This window comes from Pezoporus occidentalis, unplaced genomic scaffold (assembly GCF_034315485.1).
Source record: "Pezoporus occidentalis ecotype Australia unplaced genomic scaffold, CSIRO_AGI_Poc_V1 ctg3, whole genome shotgun sequence".
Taxonomy (NCBI): Eukaryota; Metazoa; Chordata; class Aves; order Psittaciformes; family Psittacidae; genus Pezoporus; species Pezoporus occidentalis.
Window position 1 is genome coordinate 20,246,455 of NW_026914940.1, and position 18,055 is coordinate 20,264,509.

At 46.5% G+C, this 18,055-nt stretch overlaps 1 long non-coding RNA gene across 1 annotated transcript; it reads right to left on the reverse strand.

Moving 5' to 3' along the window:
- Positions 1-11,538: 11,538 nt before the first annotated feature.
- LOC134167989 (uncharacterized) lies at positions 11,539-18,055 on the reverse strand. The gene is made up of 3 exons (XR_009966352.1): positions 17,596-18,055; positions 12,515-13,639; positions 11,539-11,928 (listed from the first exon to the last, which is right to left on the reverse strand). It is a non-coding gene; the product is annotated as an uncharacterized LOC134167989 (long non-coding RNA).

Sequence of the window (18,055 nt, forward strand, 5' to 3'; positions counted from 1 at the left end):
TCCCATGGGTCAGACAACAGAAGGTGCTGAGTGTGTCCAAACCCCCAGAACACATGTCCCCTTCTCTTCCCTGATATCTCTTTACAACAGGAAAGACCGCAAAGTGATACACACCGGTTCCTAGCTTGTTTCTCAAATACTAATGGAAACAGAAAACGAGGTCGGAGACAATGCTATGTCTTTGTATGCGACAGCCTGCACTTAAGGAAACAGACTGGAAAGAGACCAGGGCAGATGAAAGATGAAAAGGAGAAGGAAGTGGAGATAAAAGTCAGTGGAGTGACTGGAGCATGTGCTAATGCTGGGTGAGACACTGCAGCTAATAATGAGATGACAGTGTGCAAAGAGATTTGATAGTGGAAAGCCAGACCAGGAAGACAGTTGAAAAGCTGGAAAAGGCAGGTGCTGAAGTGCACGTGATCGTGGAAAAGAGGCTGGAGAGAGAAAGAAAGTGGGGACAGCAGTACAGAAAGGTTTTCTGAAAGGAGAAAGACATCTGTCATCTATTCTGTCAGGCCCAAAGGAAAGCAAATGGAGTCAGTGGCATTTCAGCCCTCTCCACAGCAGGTGTCTTGCAGGCTCCATCCCCAAGCTCTGGGGAGTCACAGTTAAATGCAATGAGGTGGAATAAGAGAGGCTGGAGCATTGCAGTGTGGCAGTGCCTGAAGCCTGGAAGGTAGTCTCCAAATACACCCTGGGAGTCATTCCTCTGATCTGCAGGGAAAATTGTGCTCACAGTCCTGCTAAAGCCAAATAAAGAAAAACAAAGTTCAAGTTCACTATATGATGGTACAACATGGAATTCTGTAGTAGCAGGGAAAGGAGCTGTGGGTTCTCAAAGCCCTGAGACAGATTTAATGCAGGCTTCCAGCTCTGGACCTTTCACCCCAAGGCTCACTCTAGGGATCTTGGGAGCACCTCTGTTAGGGTAGTCTTCTTAGGAGCCATCTTCACAAGTGTGAGGACTTTGCAATCTCTGCACAGCTGTTTGCAGGCTGTTTTCTGAGCAGCAAAGGATACTGAGGAGTTGTGTGTGCTCTGTCTTCAAGGCAATCTTAGTCCTAAGTGTGTAACTGGGTATTTAAGCACTCACACCCTCTCCTTGCTTTGAGTGTCACTCAGTTGGTTATCCTCCACTATCTGCTCCAGCCCCTCATAAGCAGGAAACCCAGCCCTTGAGATCTGTCCTGGCAAGGGGTACAAAGATGCCTGCCTCTAGCCCATGCACTGGGATCCACAAAGGGCCTGTTTCCATTAAAAGCAACAGCAGCCTGCCTTTAGGACAGCTTCCCTATTCCCAACTGAAATGGTGACAGGAGCAGAAGCATGAGGCAAGCACACCCAGTACTGGGGAGCCAGGTGCCTGCATCCTCAGCCTTTCCTGCAGGCACCACAGCTTGGCAAGCCTGGATCACTTCATGGATCAGGAGTCCAGGACATCATCACCAAGGAACGTAAAGAAGAGTGAAGGGAGGTTCACCCCTTAAGGTTGAATGTCTCATAGTGGCCATACCCACACAGAGCCTGTACTACAGCCTGCTGAAGTGTGCAATGTGTTTTGTCACAGTGCATGGGTTAGCCACTGGCATGGCACTGCGTACTTGTGGCCATGAGGAATCCCAGGCACTCACCAGTTCAGGTCTTCCCATCTTAATCTGGGATGCTGTTGCCCACTCTTGGTGAGAAATCAAGGACTCAAAGATTACTGCCTTACCTGCTCCAAAACTTACCATATGCATATAAAAGCAGCCCAAATCCAAGGCTTCAGCAGTATGATGGAAGCCTGACTGTATATTCAAGCACCCTCCTGAGATAATCTTACATGAGCAACTGCTCCAGGGGATCCAGTAGCCAAGCTTCCAACATGAAGCTTGCATATGCTGCATTAGTTGAATTTGCTTTTGTTGCTATTAGACAAATGTTTCTATTTGTCTCATTACACAACAACACCCACAAAGCAGCCAAATACCTTTTGCAAGCTGCTATTTAGTTGCTGGTAAAGACTAGTTAATGCTAGTTGTAGGAAGCTGACCTACATCCTTTCAGCTGTTACGATCTTGTCAGATGGACCAACCTCATGCTAGCTAGTTCTTGCCCTGTCTTGTTTCAATCAGTTGGCATAGAAGCTCTTTTTTTTTTTCAAGGATTCACATTTGATTTGCATAAGAATGTTAATGGAGCAATTTCAGAAGTAAACACCAAGCTGTACACTCAGGAAGAGTCCTCTCCACTGTGAAGGCTTTTTGGCATTTCCCTTCTTCTCCCCTGGCTCACAAAGGTTCATGTGTGACAGGTCAGGCTCCTCTTTCTGCAACTTTCAAACAGTGGCCTTGACAGTAAGAAAACACAGCCAGTATTTCCTGTCTGCCTTAGGCTAAAATCATAAATCATCTTTCTAGAGGAACCAAAGCAGAGTAAGAGCAGAGCAGGCAGGCCAGAGGATCTCCTTGTCTGCCAACAGCTGGGCTTTGCATTCAGCAACAGTGTGATCAGCACACATGGCTGGGGGCAGTACCATGGTCAGGGCCCTGCTGGGCTCTTCGCATGTGTCACCTGAGGTGGTGACAGGTATGTAGGGAAAAACACAATAGTCATAAAAGTGGGAAATCCCAACTCTGCCTGCACAGGCACAGAGCAGCTGCTAGGTGCAAACCAAACTCCTGGTTTTCCTCTTTTTGCTCCACAGGATTTTGCACCCATGGCCATGCTGCAGTGCGGTCCCAGTTCCAGTGAGCAAAGAGCAGAAAATCTCTCTTTATCCTTGAAATAGCCTGAAATCTGCTGGTTTCTGTGGGGAGATGGTGGATGTGTGCTCAGGCCCCTCCCTGTGAGCATGTATTCCAAGTGCCAGACACCCCTCTCCAGCATTCAGGGAAGCCAGTGCTTGGTTTATCCCATCCTTCACACTCACTTTCTCTTTTGCTATGAGCTGTGCAGAAAGATCATGCTTTGTCAAGGTTAATGAGATATTTATTCTACATTTGATCTCTCTCTTTACAGCTTAATTACTGCCCTAGAAAGCTCCAGTCCTTGGAAATCAGCATCTCTGCGTAACAGAAAGATGGAGCCCTCAGCTATTTAACACTACATGAAAGCAGCACCATGTCAGTTCATGTTATGAGGTCGCTCCATTTTCTGTGAGTCAGTCAATCACGGGTTTTCGTCAAGTGCTGTCTACCCCTGCTGTCATCCTCCTCCTTCCTTGCTGCTCCCTTTCAAGCCTCTCTCCTCCCTCTTTTTTCGACACCCCTGTGAGGACACCCAAGGGGGTGCATGGTCTCCCAGCATCTTCTTTCCATGAAGGCACTTCCCTATTTGGTGGCCAGTTCCCCTCAAAAGATGCTCTCAAGCTGTTCCCATGATGTGCTATGTGTCTGTGCCCTGGACTGGGCGCCTGTCTCCCTCGAGATGCCTTCCCTAGCATAGAGCTATGGGCCTTGAGAGACAAGGGCAGAAGGCCCAGAAACCTAAGAGAAGCAAAAAGGGTCACTGTAAATGCAGAGCTAGCTCCATGAAGACAATGTGCGTGGAGCTTTTCTGCTGGAACCTGGTGCAGCCTAGGCTGGGGTGTGTGGGAGAGCTGAGCCCCACTGCTGCTCCCACTGATGCCAGCACCCCCCCACCAAGACCTGGTAATGAGATGGAAACCTCATCTCTGGTACCTCCACCCAATTTGGCAACATGGCAGAGCCAAGCTGTGTGCTATTGCACTGGGGGCAGGGTGCATTTAAGCAAGAAGGGCTAATAACCCATGAGGTAATAAACTTCTGCCAGGCAGGATGAAAAGCAGCGCAGGCCAAACCTCCCACCTGCGTCAGCAGAGCACGTTATGCTGAGCTGCACTAATTAGTAGCCTAAGGAGAAACAGCATCAGCATGGATGAGTTCTCTCTGAATCGAGTCTCCCCGCAGAAATCTTGTGCATTAGCCCTTTCTGCAGTCACTGCACCAGCTTCCAGCTCTGGCTCCAAGTCCTTCTGTTGGTCCCCATGCTGAGGTCAGGCAGGAGGCTGAGCAGAGTGGTGAGCTCAGGCTCACCATGCCAAGATGTGTGCAGCAGGAAGAGGAATGTTCTTTTGGAAACACTTCTGCTGTGGGCCATGCAATTCCCCAAGAAGGCAGGAGGGTAAATGGGTCACTGGGAGGTGGCAGCAGTGACTCCTCAAGTGTCAGCAGGAAACGCTTGCACTGAGATGTGTTTCTGAAGCCAGGATTATGTGTGTTCTCTGAACTTTATATAGTCCCTTCTGTAAAGAGAGAAATAATAGTTCTATGGCGAATGTGTTGTAAGGGTTAACAAATTCTTCACCAGAAGGTTACTCTGAACAATAATGTTTTTAGCATGGCCCATGAATATATAAATATAAATGATCATATAATTATCAAAATATTGGGGCTCACTCCACAAGTCTGGTTTATGGTTCTTTCCAACACACTCTAGTTAAGGGAGCAGTTACAAGTTGTCAAACAAACATAGATGTGACTGTGGGCAAGAGAAAATATTCTTAAATGTAGCTACACACCTCTTATAGATTTGCTACATATAAGAGGTTAGTGTTCCTCCAAGGCCAGTGGTACAATTGCAGTTAATCAGAAAGAAAAATATTTAACCTATTTTGGTTTGAGATAACTTGGTGAATGCAAATTCAAAGAATGTGCCCAATTTCACTTTTCAAGGCTCAATTTTTAACATTTACTTAAACCAAGGTGCTTAAACCACAACAACTTTGACATAATATAGTTGTTGAATTGGTCATTTTACTCAAAATGGTTCAAATTTTATTGGATAACTAAAGAACAAGTAAAAGTAACAGCAGCCAGCCCTCTCCCAGCATCGAACTTGCTCTTTGGCTCAACCTCTTGTCCTCCCAGTGCAGGACTACACACTGCAGCATGGTTGCATCCAGTCTTACCAGACAAGCATCAGGTTGTTACTCCATATTTTCCTGCTGAAAACTGCTCCACTCTTGGAAAACCCTTCTTTTTTAATGTTTGTCCTAGCTCCATTTTGTTGTGCTATACTATCAATGTTTCCTTGAGCTGTATCATTCTGAGTATCTGTAACCTGCAACAGCTAGTGCCAAAGTGTATACATTTAAAAGAATGTATAGGCGAAGAAAAACAAAAAGTTTTCTTCTAAAGCAGTCTGGTTTGGAGTCTGCTTTATTCATATAACCTATGCACCTTCTCTTCTGCCATACTGCTCAGGTTTAGCTCAGCTCTGAAGTCTGAGGTAGTGGCAAGGCTGTGTGGTCTAGCTAGCTGCAAGTGGATGCTCTTTCCTTGCCTTGGAGAATGCTACCTGTGACAAGGTGCCTAATCCTGTCTCCCCTTCCCCATTCCTTTCTTCTGCCCATGTATGGCTACAACCTTTCTCACAGTGGAATGTCCTCCTTCATTTTGAGAGAGGAAGGTTATGTGATATAAGAAGTTGGCCCATGAGGACAGCAGCTGAGATAATGCCTGAGTCAGCTGAGGTGGTTTAGGGCAGAGCTTCCAGAGCTTACAAGCACTCTCAGCAGTGCTTTTACTGTTCAGTTTGCATTTCTGCTTTAGGTTGAGAGGTAGAATTTTCTCTCAAAAGGCGATAGCTCAGTGACAGCCTTCACAGGGTGAAGGTGCCAGTGGCCAAAACCATTCAGCTACAGGCTTTTGCTTGGTGTCCCAGAAGAAGACAGTAGTTCTCTTTTTGCAGGCCTCACATATAACAAGCTTACCCAAACTTTAAAACAAATAAACAAACAAACAAAACTAGTAATAGGAGGTGTCTCATCCTCTGCTGCGGTAACAAGGTTAAACTATTCAAGATGTCATCACCGTTCTGAGAGGTGCCTCTGGTTACAACAGCTCTGACACAGGGAGGGAAAACTCCTTTTGGAAGTGCCAGGACATGCCTAGCAGTGCCGATGCGTAATGTTTCCTGTTATCATGGGATCTTTCATTAAATATGATGGGAAAACAGCGTACGTCATGCTAGGAAAGCCGTCCCCGCTCTGTGTACTGTGGCTGCAGCCCGCGAGGTGGCAGAAGGAAGCGGGTGTCATTGCAGGCTCAGCCCCCTCAGGCTCTGCGTCTCTTTGTAACTGGTATTTTGAATTTTGAAAAGGAAGGCAAGGGAAAAACCAACTGAAGAGGAGAAGCACGTTTAATTTTCATGTAAAAACTTTCCTGAGGAGAAGAGGATAAGCTACTAAGAGGATTATTTATAGAGAACTGCAGAAAATAAAGTGGTGGTTTAGCTCCCTTTCAGCACCATGTATTTCAAAAAGGTAAGGCAAGTAATCACAACAGCCAGGAATTATTTCATGCCTCCTTGTGAAGCAATGACTGCCAAAAAGGTGCTCACAGACAGTTCTGCTGCAGTAGAAATGGGCACTTTAGCAAACCAAGCTAGCTCCCTACCAAGCCCACCTGGCCTGTATGTTTATTGACTTGCTTACTGACCAGATCCATATATGGTGGTAATTAGTTAACAGACTCAAGCTTCAGCCCTTCAGTCTCACACATATTCGTATCCTGACAGAAAGCAATATGTTAATTTATCCAGGAATCAGTGATCATCCTCTCAAGCTCCAAGAAACCCAGGTCCCAGTGAAGCTTCTGGGGGAATCTCACCACCAATTTCCACACACAGACAGTAGTGATCTCTTTAGAGAAGACAAAGTGGTTGAATTACGGAATGGCATCCCCTATGCTATGTACTTGGGGAAGGTTTGCTTCCTGGCTTCCTGACTCATACAAACACCTAGTCTCACGCTGTATTGCAAAGGACTTTTAAACCACAGGTGCAAGATGCTACTCTGCTCAGTCTTATAGCTCAATAACATGACTTTACTATTAGTTTCCTGGAAAACGACACAGAAAAGAAGAATAGTCTTCTTAATCCCCCCGCTTAGAGCAAGGGAGGGAGGTCACTATGAGCTCATCATGTCTCAGACAGCAGAGGACCTCTGCAAAAGACGTTCTGTGTGGCTGCTGCCTGTGCAACCCTGTGTGTGCCCCAAAGGGAAGGCCGTAATGAGAACTCATGCTGCTGCACCCAACCACAATGCACAACATCTGAGGAAATATGGTTTTATTCAGCCTGTCCCTCACTTCTGTAAGTGTTGCTGCTGGGCTGGGGTCACGTATTGTATTTCCCAGATAAAAGCGGGTGAGGACAGCTTAGACTGTCTTTATAGTAGCTTTTAGACTTCCCATGGACTACAGTACCTTCCTTGCCAGTGCTGCTCTGATGAACTAGGCTTGCTGACCATTACCCAAGGAGTTTTGCTGGCTGACTGAGCTGCCTCTGCTCTGGACCCCTTGGAAACAGGGCCCATGGCCCTTGGTCCTCACCAGCTCACCCTGCAATGCCAGCCCTGCGCACACAACCTGCCAAAAGCCCTTGAGGAAGGGATCCCCTTTGCTATGAGGCTATTGCGTTATTTCTGCTCTATATTCCCTTCGTTAACATAAACGTCCATAAAGCTTCCCATCAGCAGGCTGATACCGCCTCCTCAGGTACTCGCAGTGCTCCTGGCAGATCATGCATGAAGTACTCATCACTGGAAAATGTTGCTCCTCTTGGTGCTCTTCGGCTACCAACTTGGGTTGTTCTGCCTTTGAAAACCAAAAGTCCTTCCCAGTGGGGCTAGCCTGGGTGCTTTTCTATCACTACAGAGCTTCGTACACTTACAGCACCACTGTGTAATTAACATTGCCATCACTTGCTGATGATCTTCATTTCTTTCTCTTGTGCTGCAATTTTGGGCTAATGCAGATATCCCCAGAAAAAGATGACTATAAGGTCATTTGTATCTGAGAGTTTCTTTGGATTTAGTGACAGTGCCAGCTAAGAAATCTGTTTTCCCATGCATTTATAGTTGGATTCTCTGGTGTCCAGCAAGACACAAACTCCTACCAAAATTTGTATGGGTAGGATGCAATGTCTCTTCCATGTAGATTCTGCAGTGTCTGAGAGCAAAACTTGCAGAGCAGCTTGCAGGGCCCAGGGAGGATTCTGTGTGCACGGATGGCTGCCTCTGCTGATGAACTGCTCCCTCAGACTGTGACTGAAATCAGCAAATAGGCCCAAAACTGCTAGTGGGACAGACTGACTGGTTGCATAAGCTTCCTTTCCATGGGAAAATGCTCCAGAAGAATACATGGTCAGACCAACTGTGTACATATTGCTAACTACACTCTGAGTAAGCCAATTTACCTCAGCCAGTCTGGTCCTGTCAACAAAATGTAACTACTAATATAGGAGCTGTGCCAGTAGAGCCTAAGTAGCTCTGATAACATTGTGCATGGAAAAGAAAGGATAAGATAAAGTCAACTGAAAGAATTTAAAGCCGGGAAAGATCTGAGACTGAAGTGAAGTCTGGCTACAGTCAGGAGACCTGCACTCAGCTGAGCTCTTCTATTTCTTCTATTTCTGCAGCAGAAAGAGAAGATTTGCAAGCCCTGCACTTGCAAAGGCTCCCCCCCAAGAGGAGAGTGCTGGGGACTGATCACTCCTCCTGAAGAGAAAGCCCTTATCAAAAAGCAGTCATCATCTTAATTGCTGCCTCTGTCTGTTGGCAACAGAGAAAAAATCAGAGCTACTTCTGAGTTAGTGAGCTTGCACAGACGGGGCCAATGGACTGCAGAGGCAACACCAGCGGATGTTGTACTAGGAATAAATTGGACTCTATAGCTTGAATAGATGCCAAGGATCAAGTTTGATCTCCAAAACAGCAGCTAACAGACCATGAAGAGAAGTTGGCAGGAAAAGGCAGCAATCAGCTGTCAAGAGCTGCTACATGTCCGGATGAGGAGCTCGGGGCCAGGTACTGCATTCTCGCACTATGTGCAAGCTGCAAATGAACAACTGCAACTCTTCTAAATTCACCTGTGAGGCTTCCAGAAAATGCTAGACACAGACAATAGCATTCAAACTGCAGAGGTGAACTGGATTTCTCCCAGAATTCCTGTATCATATCCAACGAGGTCTAGTAGAAGGTGTCCCAGTCCACTGGGGGTTGGTGTGTGGAACTAAATAATCCTTAAAGATCCCTTCTAACCCAAACTATTCTATGATTCTATAAAACTTCCTCAAATAGAGAGCAGAATCAGAGAGGAAGCCAAGTGCAGCTGTTGTCTGAGTGCTTGCTATGCACCTAATGCTAATGGACCTGTGCATGTGTGCCAGCAAGCAATGCAGCCCATAGTATTACATAGGATTATCTCTTAGGATGCCTTGTGAGCAAATCAAAGTTCAGAAATTCTTAGTTCCACCTTCCTTAAATCTTAAAGAATAATGTTATTCATAGCTGACATTATCTGTCAGGACACTACTTCTGTCCTTATTTAGACTAGGGCTGGCTAAGGCTCTGCTGTGACGTGTCACTCAACTGCTGTTAGCCCCATTCAAAGCCAGTGACTGAAGCGTAGTAGTGGAGACATTACTGGAGAGCAGCTACCTCAAAGGGGTCGGTCTGGATCTAAGTTCTCTAGACTCTGCACTGTCTCCAGTAGAGACTTTCATAGCAGGCTGGAACATGTTCACTAACACCAGGTTTATTCAGCCTGGGCTCAGTCCTTCCTTTGAAGAATGGATACTGGATACTTTCTGAGGACTACTGGTATTATGCTGGATATCATTGCCATGATCTTTCTGTCACAGCATAATGGAACAGCTGCTTCCCCCTTGGGGTCTAAGGAACAGCCTGAGGCCTTTTCCTAGAGGCCATCTGACATTAGTCAAATGGGCCATTACTAGACTGTGCCAGGGCAAGTACCTTAATGCTACAATCTGCTGTCTCTTTCGTCACCAGCAGCGTAAGAGCTGAAGCACACAGGAGCAGATAAGCTTTCTACTGTGTGACAAGCTGGTTCATCATTTCCACTCCAGTAAATGTCACTTGAAACTCTTCAAGATTCACTAAGGGTAGGTGAGACAAAAGGCGTAAGTATACTTGCTGGTTTAGTATCCTCTGGTCATCGTGCTTTGTCCTCATTGCTAAACCCAGATATTTTGCACTGAGAAGGTTGCTGGCAGAAGTGATTGCAGGTTTCCACAGGCACAATGCCCAGGGCAGGATGCTGATGGGTCGGGGTTTCTGTGTGTTTTGCAGCATGTCCCAAAGAGACTGCAGCCATGTTTAATGCCACCACTGAGATTTAAGACTGTAGCTATCCCATCATGAAACAGCTGAGGGCAGAGGTTCCAGCATCTGAAGATGGTGCACACCACAGGACCATAAGAAACCAGAGGTGAATAGTGAGCCTGCCAACTGTGCCCTTCACCAGTTTTTCAGCGTTGTCATATAATTCTCCCCAGTGGCTCTGAACAAATTCACAGACTTGACCAAAGCCTTTTCTCATGCCTGGGCTGTGCATCCTTCCATCTCCTCCTCTTTCCCAAGTCAAACATTTCTGCCTTCTCTGCAGGCAGGTGTGGTAAAAGCCACCTCCAGTGCTGAGCCAGCAAAGCCGTACGTTCTTTCCCTTATCATCACTGTTTGCCCAAGTACCTCACCCTCAGCAGCAGCTCTCTGAGCAAGGGGAGCCACAGGCTCTCGAGCTGCATAGAGCACAAAGGTCATATCCTGACCCAGACCAAGGTCTAACTAGTGGAGTTCTGAGCTGCAGAAGCCTGTAAGGAGAGTTAGCAAGGCTCTGTGCTGGCACAGGGCTGTGGCTTAGAGTGATGAGGAAGAAGGGATTTGACCTTCAGAGTAGCTACATCAGCCTGAGCCCTTCCATCAGTCTGTTTTATGTGCAAAGCTGTATCTGGATACTGCTGGAGGCTTCCAAGACAACAGTAGTGTCGGAGTATCCACAGGGGTTGGTGAACATCAGGCTTTGGTATTTTCTTCTTGGAAACTTTGCCTGACATACAGGAAGGGTCATCCAGAGAAAGATCTGGGCAAGACCCTCAGTGGCTCCAACAGGATTGCTGGACACCAGTGGGACCTGCACCTGATCACTCTGAGGGGCATGTTGAGTCTGTAGGGTATGTTCCCCAAGTCCTGCATGTCGACAGCATAGTCCTAGGAAGCCAAGAGAGAAATACAGGTGTCCTGTTTATGCAGTCTAACTGAAACCATGGGAACAGACTTGGATGTGACTATACAAAATCTCAAAGAATAACTGTAACTGGGAAGCCATCCTTGGTGCCATCCTTTTTACTTGTGTTGGTGCCACACGGACCTCTCCTTAGCAAAACACTATTCAATACTAGCTCAGGTTCTTCCGTTTATTTAGAAAAAAGAAGGATCTGATCCTGATTAAAAATATTTAAGGAGAAGATTTCTCTCACCAAAGAACTCTTTATAGTATCAGACAAAAAAAAGAGAAGCCACAAGCCTGGGAGATCATTACCAGTCTAAATTTATCTTGCTCAAAGGTGCACATTTTTAAATAGGGTGAATTGTGCAAAGGCTCAGGCTGTGCTGGCAGCTTTTGGATTGAGCTTTGCACAGCTGGAGCTCTTTTTCACTGTGGATGTTGGGACACGGGACAGTGCCAGGAAGAGCCTGCAACAGCTGGTTTGAAGAAGGGTACACTCATAACTAGCTCTTGTTTCTTTTCAGCTCTGGGATTCTCCTTGAAGTGTTACTCTGTCTTGCCAGATTAGAGATGTGCACTGAGTTTTCACAGAAGCATAATTCATCCTTGGTTTCCTTCTGCAGTTTTCAAGCAAAGGCCAGGCTAAAGGATGGAGTGAAAAATCAGCCCTCTGCCCATGCTGCTCAGACACCAGCCACATATATAGCAGGAAAATAGATTTCCTTTCCTCCATCCCCTGGCAGTCCATCTTAAGAGTAAATGTTCGAGACATGACTTGTGGGCTTCGTATATCCACTCAGCTGCAGTAATTCTGACTATGAGCATGGTCACTCGTGGTCATGGTCACCGTCACCACCATGCTGGTTCCACTTCACTGCCCTACAGGTAGTGTCTTTTACTTCTATATAGCTGCCATCTTTTGGTGTTGCTGGCTGCTTCCAGGAACATGTTTTCTGTTCTGCTCCCACAACCCATAGCACATTGCTCTGCTGCAGCACTTTGGGACCTTTTGCAGGCAGCAATTGGATCCAGTGGCCCTCCAGGGGAATCATTCCCCTGATTTCTCTTGCCAGGCCTTGTTTATCCACCAGTGTGTGAGCTACACCTTGCTATGTTGAAGGTGCTGTCGGCTGTGGGCAGGAAACACTGGCTATCAGAGCAATCCTCACAGCTCAGTTTGAAGCAGGCTCTTTGGATTCCTGCCTTTAAGTCATGCAGTGGCTTCAGAGTGAGTGAAACGGGGCACCTGAAAAGGAAAAAGTTGAAATGCAACAGATGTTTCTCGCTGATCTCTTCCTGAAGCAGCAGACTCTTGGGGCTGAGCCAGCACTGCAGACCTGGGAAAACCAGCAGTGTGTGTGGCACTTCCAATGTCCAACGCTGCCTTCCTTCCACGGGGAACATCCTGCAGCTGCGGAGCTCTTTCCTGTGTACTGACTCTCCCTGCTCATTCTGGTATCTGTCATTGTGGGATGTACCTTTGGCCTATGCTTCCCTGCACAGCAGGATTTTACATGCTATTTAGACAGCAGAGCTTCTCACCCTACCCTGAGCAGTTCTAGAGTTGCAATGAAATCTGCACGTGGAAGCCTGAATGACAGATGGAGAGGCTTGCTGTGGATGAGAAGTAAATGCCCCTTCCACAAGGTACAATAAGCAACTGCCAAAATATTTGCTCGTATGTGGGTGGAGTCTTGCAGATGGGCTAAAGAAGGAAGCAAGAAGAGCTGATGAATGCCTTGAGCCACCTCAACACAGAGGCATCTCTGGGATGTTCAGTCACTCAGAGGCACAAACTGAGGGATGTACTGTCCTCCTCCAGGCTAGAAGCAAGTTGTCAACAACATTGGCATGTTTGTGAGAGATTTTAATCACAACTGCTGGCATATTTTAATATGCACACGACACACTGTGAGGATTTTTTTCACGCTTCATACCTATATTTATTGGTGGAGGGAGGGAAATCTTGGTATTATTAATTAGCTAATTTAAAAAGTACGTATGTATTTGTTTTTTAGATAAGGCAGGGACTGGACATGTACAGAACTCAAAAGCATCAATGGAGGGCACACGCAAAAAGGGAATGAGCACATCAGGTTAATTGCTGTGCATTTAAAAATAGAAGCTGTACATAATGCTGTGCAAAGCTAAAATCTACTTTAAACTGTTTATACAGAACAGAAGTGTGTGTACTCAAGGTCTCCAGTTTGTCTATGTGGGTTGGTCAGAAAAGTTGTGACATGCTGAGAAAGGCATTTGTGCCTTGGGTTTCTTTTTTCAGCAAAAGCCACATCCAACAAAATGCATTTGAAAGAGGAGAGACTGCAGAATACCTCAAGGTCACAAGGCAATCATTGCCCATGCTGTCCAGGAGGTGTATATACGCTGCCAACCTTTGAGGAACGCCATCTCCGAGCTGAGTGGCTCCCCCTCTGATATTCTTCACAAGCTTGTTCCTCAAGCCCTCTCTTTTTTTGTCTCTCCAAGGATGCGAGCAGCTCCATGGTGTATCCTACCCTTAACATTTTTTTTCCCTTCCCTTCCAATGGAGAGACACATTCACTGAAGCAGCAATGTCCATGCTTGTGGCAAAGGGCCAGGAGCTACAGGAGGGGAAACAAAAAAGAAGAAAAAGAGAGAAAGGACGATTAGTTGTAGTGTCTGTGCCAGCAAAAGCAAACCAACACAACACCACAACCTACCATCAGCTTTGGGACACTCTTCCCTGGGTTTGTCCAAAGTTAAGGTTTGCTGACAAAATTATTTCCACAGTCTGCCTTGTTGCACAGGATCCTGAGTGTGCAGTAGGGGTAAGGAAGAAGGGACTGCTGATTCAAGTTCTGGAAAAGGTTAACAAACACATGAGCATCTTGCAGGCTTCCAGCTCACTGGGGGTGTGGAAGAAGAGGGAACTCTCCTGCTAGGAAGATAATGTCTCTCTTGTTTATGTGCTTCTGAAGTCCACCCATGGGAGCATGAGTAGAGTGAGCAGCACAGGGATGCTGGCAACATGGTGGACATCACGTGAGGTTGTCCTTGTTCTGGAGGATGTCACTCATCAGGGGACACTCCAAAACAAAGGGACTGTTCAGAAAGGCAGCAGGCAGACAAGGAAAAGATGCTGCATTGCTGCTAATGTGGCTGATCCCTCAAAGCTATCGTGTGAGTGGAATGGTATTGCAAGCCTGAGGTGCCCTGCCAAGACAGCTGTGTTGCTGTGCCAGCTTCCTCCTAAAACAGAGGATGGTCTTTGGCTTTCCTTCCCATTCTGTTCACTTTTCTCTCCCCTCCCCCTTCTTTTTCCATTTTTAAGCCTTGCAGATCAGCATACTGTGCAGTACAAAACACCTAGCTCTACAGTAGCACTCAGAAAGAGGCATACCCTCATGTGCCTTAAAATATTTCTTTTATATGTATGCATTTGGTATCTTTTCATGACAATGAAGAGCTAAGAATTTATTGAATCTGTGAACCAAATATATGACTTAAGATCTCACTCTTTTTTTTTGTATTTGACACCATAGCAATTCTAGGCAAGCCCATGAGATGCCAACATCCCTGCTCAGTAGAAGTAGCACACAGCCATCAAGGTCAGTGGGGGGCCAGGGAGTTATGTTGTATCAGGGAGGTGTGAACTAGATGTACCAGCACTGAAGATGTGGTTGTGAAAAATGCCTTTACAGGGAAAAGAATGGTATGCTAGTGCATGGAGGGAAGAGGTGAAATTCTGTAAGGCAGAGAAAGGGTGAATGAGCAAAACGTTACCTTGTCAGGCCTCTGAGCTAGGTTAAGTACTGCCGCAGCATGTTTTACATCCAACAGTGCATAAGTGCAGAGGATACCAGCGTGTCTGGGGTTCTGCCTGCAACCATGTCCCTGAAATTCAGTGATACTGACCTGGATCTACCACTGCATCAGCTCTGAATACCTTTTGAAAGGATACTGGCTTCAAATTCTGTCTTATGACCTTCATTGCAGAGCCAATCTCTGCTGTTCTGTGTTCTTGTCAATGTTAGTCTTCATCCACAAAATCTGGTGAGATCTCTGTCACTTGTGGGCCCAGCACATGTCCCTGTCCTTGTTCAGACATGGTGAGGGGTCATGGTGGGGCATAGAATAAAATCACTCAATAGGCAGGCACACAGTATCAGCATGTGCACTCCCTGCAAGGTGGTAGCAAAGGGCAGCACTCAGCCGCCAGCCAGCATTTAGCTGGTGAGATGATGCTGGACTCATGCGATGCTGGATCAACAGAGCACGCAAGCAAACAGGCAGGAGAAAGACGCAGGCAGTTAAGTGTGGTAGGGAACATGGAATTCCGCCCAGTGGGAGGACTTGGCAGAGAGGCACAGGAGGTAATCAGGAGATGCAGCCCCACCTATGCTGTCGTGAGCAAACCCGCCCTGCACCTCAGAATGATTGTGTTCAAAATGGGTTCAATGACATGTCTCAAAACATCAGCAGGTTCCTAGAGGGGAACTGGGCTGAGGACACCAGTCACGCTAAGGTGAGCCAGCTCAAACTGACTGGTAACAAAATTTAAGTGTCAGCAAGTTGCTGTTGAGCAGAAACAGGTATTTTGATCTAGTGACAGAAACTGCTCCTCTGTGCACGCACAGAAAATAATGGGGACTAGAATCCAAAGAGATGGGAATAAGCACGAGAATAATGAACAATCAAGATGTTTAAAAAAAATGCTAAACCACAACTAACAAAAACGCCTGCCTACAGCACTGCTCCTTCCAGCTTCCTTTGCTGCTTTCCTCCCAGCAGACTGGCATTTTGCTTTTTCTGGTCATGTTTATCAAATTCACACTTAGGCTTAAATTGGAGCTTTGTTGCTCACCAATTTTCGCATCATGAGAAGGTAATAATGTCTTTAAAAAAAAGTGGATTATTTTTAGAGGCTCCATAAGAACTAAAAAGCCTTATCCATACCCATATGGAGCTGTGTTTTCTATGTGTATGACACTGCTACAGATTTCAGTGAATTGTACCCACTGAAACATTTTTGTCTGCCCTGGCTTAGGGATAATAACGAACTCCTTGCATTTGGTCTACCCGTAAATACTGAGAAGCATCCTTCATTTTCACTCTATTTTAATGCGGAATACTCACTGCTGGGGAAGGTTATGAGTTGTTTTTTAAATTAAAAAAAAAAACAACAACAATTAAACAAGAAGCATGCAGAAAAACGCTGCAGTGTATTTCCAGAAATTTTAAGATGCAACATTTCAGTCTAAAGCTTGCATTTATCTTTCATTTTAACTTCTATTTATACTCTCATTCATATACTCTGGCTTGCTTCACCTCATGTGGGAGCAACACAGAGCAGAGGAAGTGCATAAGACACATAACCTGCAATTAGGATGGGTTTATTTCACCAGAGCTATGCAAAGCATCCAGTACACAGACTGGCCTTGCCTCCCTACCAGCTCACCACATCCAGCCTGCATCTCTCTGCTCACCTGCACACACACATGGCAATCTCTTTGGTGTGATAAGTAAATTTCATGCAGGGAATATATGTTGAAAAATTCCTTATTGAGAATAGGAATTTTTCCTTATTCATAGTACAAATCTCAGCTATAGGGACTTGTGTTCTTTCACATTGGGCTTTTGTTTCCCAGTGGTCTCTTTGGAAGCATCTAAATTTCAGTGCCATGATTTGGGTAATACATGGACTGATGGCGGGACCAGGATTTACAGCATAAAGGGACAAAAGACAGAGCAGTCAGCGGGCAGGCTGCAGCGCCCTGCCCTGCACGAGACCCTCTGATCTCCCCAAAGCAGGAAAAGGTTGGGAGACCAGCCATAACTCAGCATGCACTCAGGAGGTGTGCGCTATCTGAAGTCCTCACCCAGCCAGGTGTGTGGCAGTGCTGTAGCACAGAGACAGGATCCTTGAAAGCTGCTTCGAGTTCCACATCTGAAGCCAGCAGTCCTCCTAAAATAGCATCAGACAGGAAAGAGGCTACTTTTTCACTTGGCAACCCCGCCCCCCAATCAAAGCTAAACCTAATTCTGAAAGCCACCTGCTTCTGAGGACAGAGCCCCAGTGCCCACCTCCCCACACATGCACTTGTCACATCCAGACCTACTTCCAGTGGTGTGTCAGATTATCTGCTACAGAGCTCACCTGTAACTGCTGCCATGACTCACAAAGATGGCCCAAAACATTCACTGTACTGCTATAGGGATTTTTGCTGTTGCTTTTTCCTCTCACTCATATGGGAGGGGAACATTAGAATCATTTAACCTGAGCCCCTGTAAAATGTCAAACCAACAACTCTTAATTCCTCTACTAAGCACACTGTTTGTTGTCTTGGCCCAGACACAGAACTGTCAAGACCCTGGGCTTATTTTAAAGCTGCAATTGCTCAAACAGTGGCAGAACATCTGAGCAGAGATGCTGCCTCCATTTCTCCTTTTCTAAACGGGTGTATAATCCGAGAAGGCACATTCAGCCTTCCATTCCAATATACGAAATTGTCAATAAAGTGATCCTTTACCCTTCTTCACACTGCCTGCCTACATCTCTGTTCCTGCAAGCTAGGACCTTTCAAATCACTTGTGCTGCGCATTCAGTCTGTGAGCGGCTTCTTCTGCCGGTCCTCGTCTTAAACACCAAACAGGACCGCGCGCGCTTTCAGCCTGAAGCAAACTCCGCTCATCTCACACCATTTCCTTCAGCTTTCTAATTCATTCAATCCTCCAAGGCTGTGCATGGGCCTTCTTAAGCTGCCACCTGAACATAGTACGACCCCTGCGGAACCCCTGCCTGGGGCGGGGACTCTCAGCCCCTTCCCTGCAGCCTCTCCAGAGCCATTTTCTTGAGGAGTAGCTGCTATTTTTAGGGACCCTCTGTATGCTGAGCTCAGAGGAAATGTGGCTGAGAGCAGGGCCTGTCGGGAAGCGAGAGGACGGTCCGGGGACAGCCCCACCAGACGGAGCCATCACGGATCGACCCGCAGCCTCCCCGGCTCAGCCGGGAACCGAGCACCCGGAGCCAGGCTGCC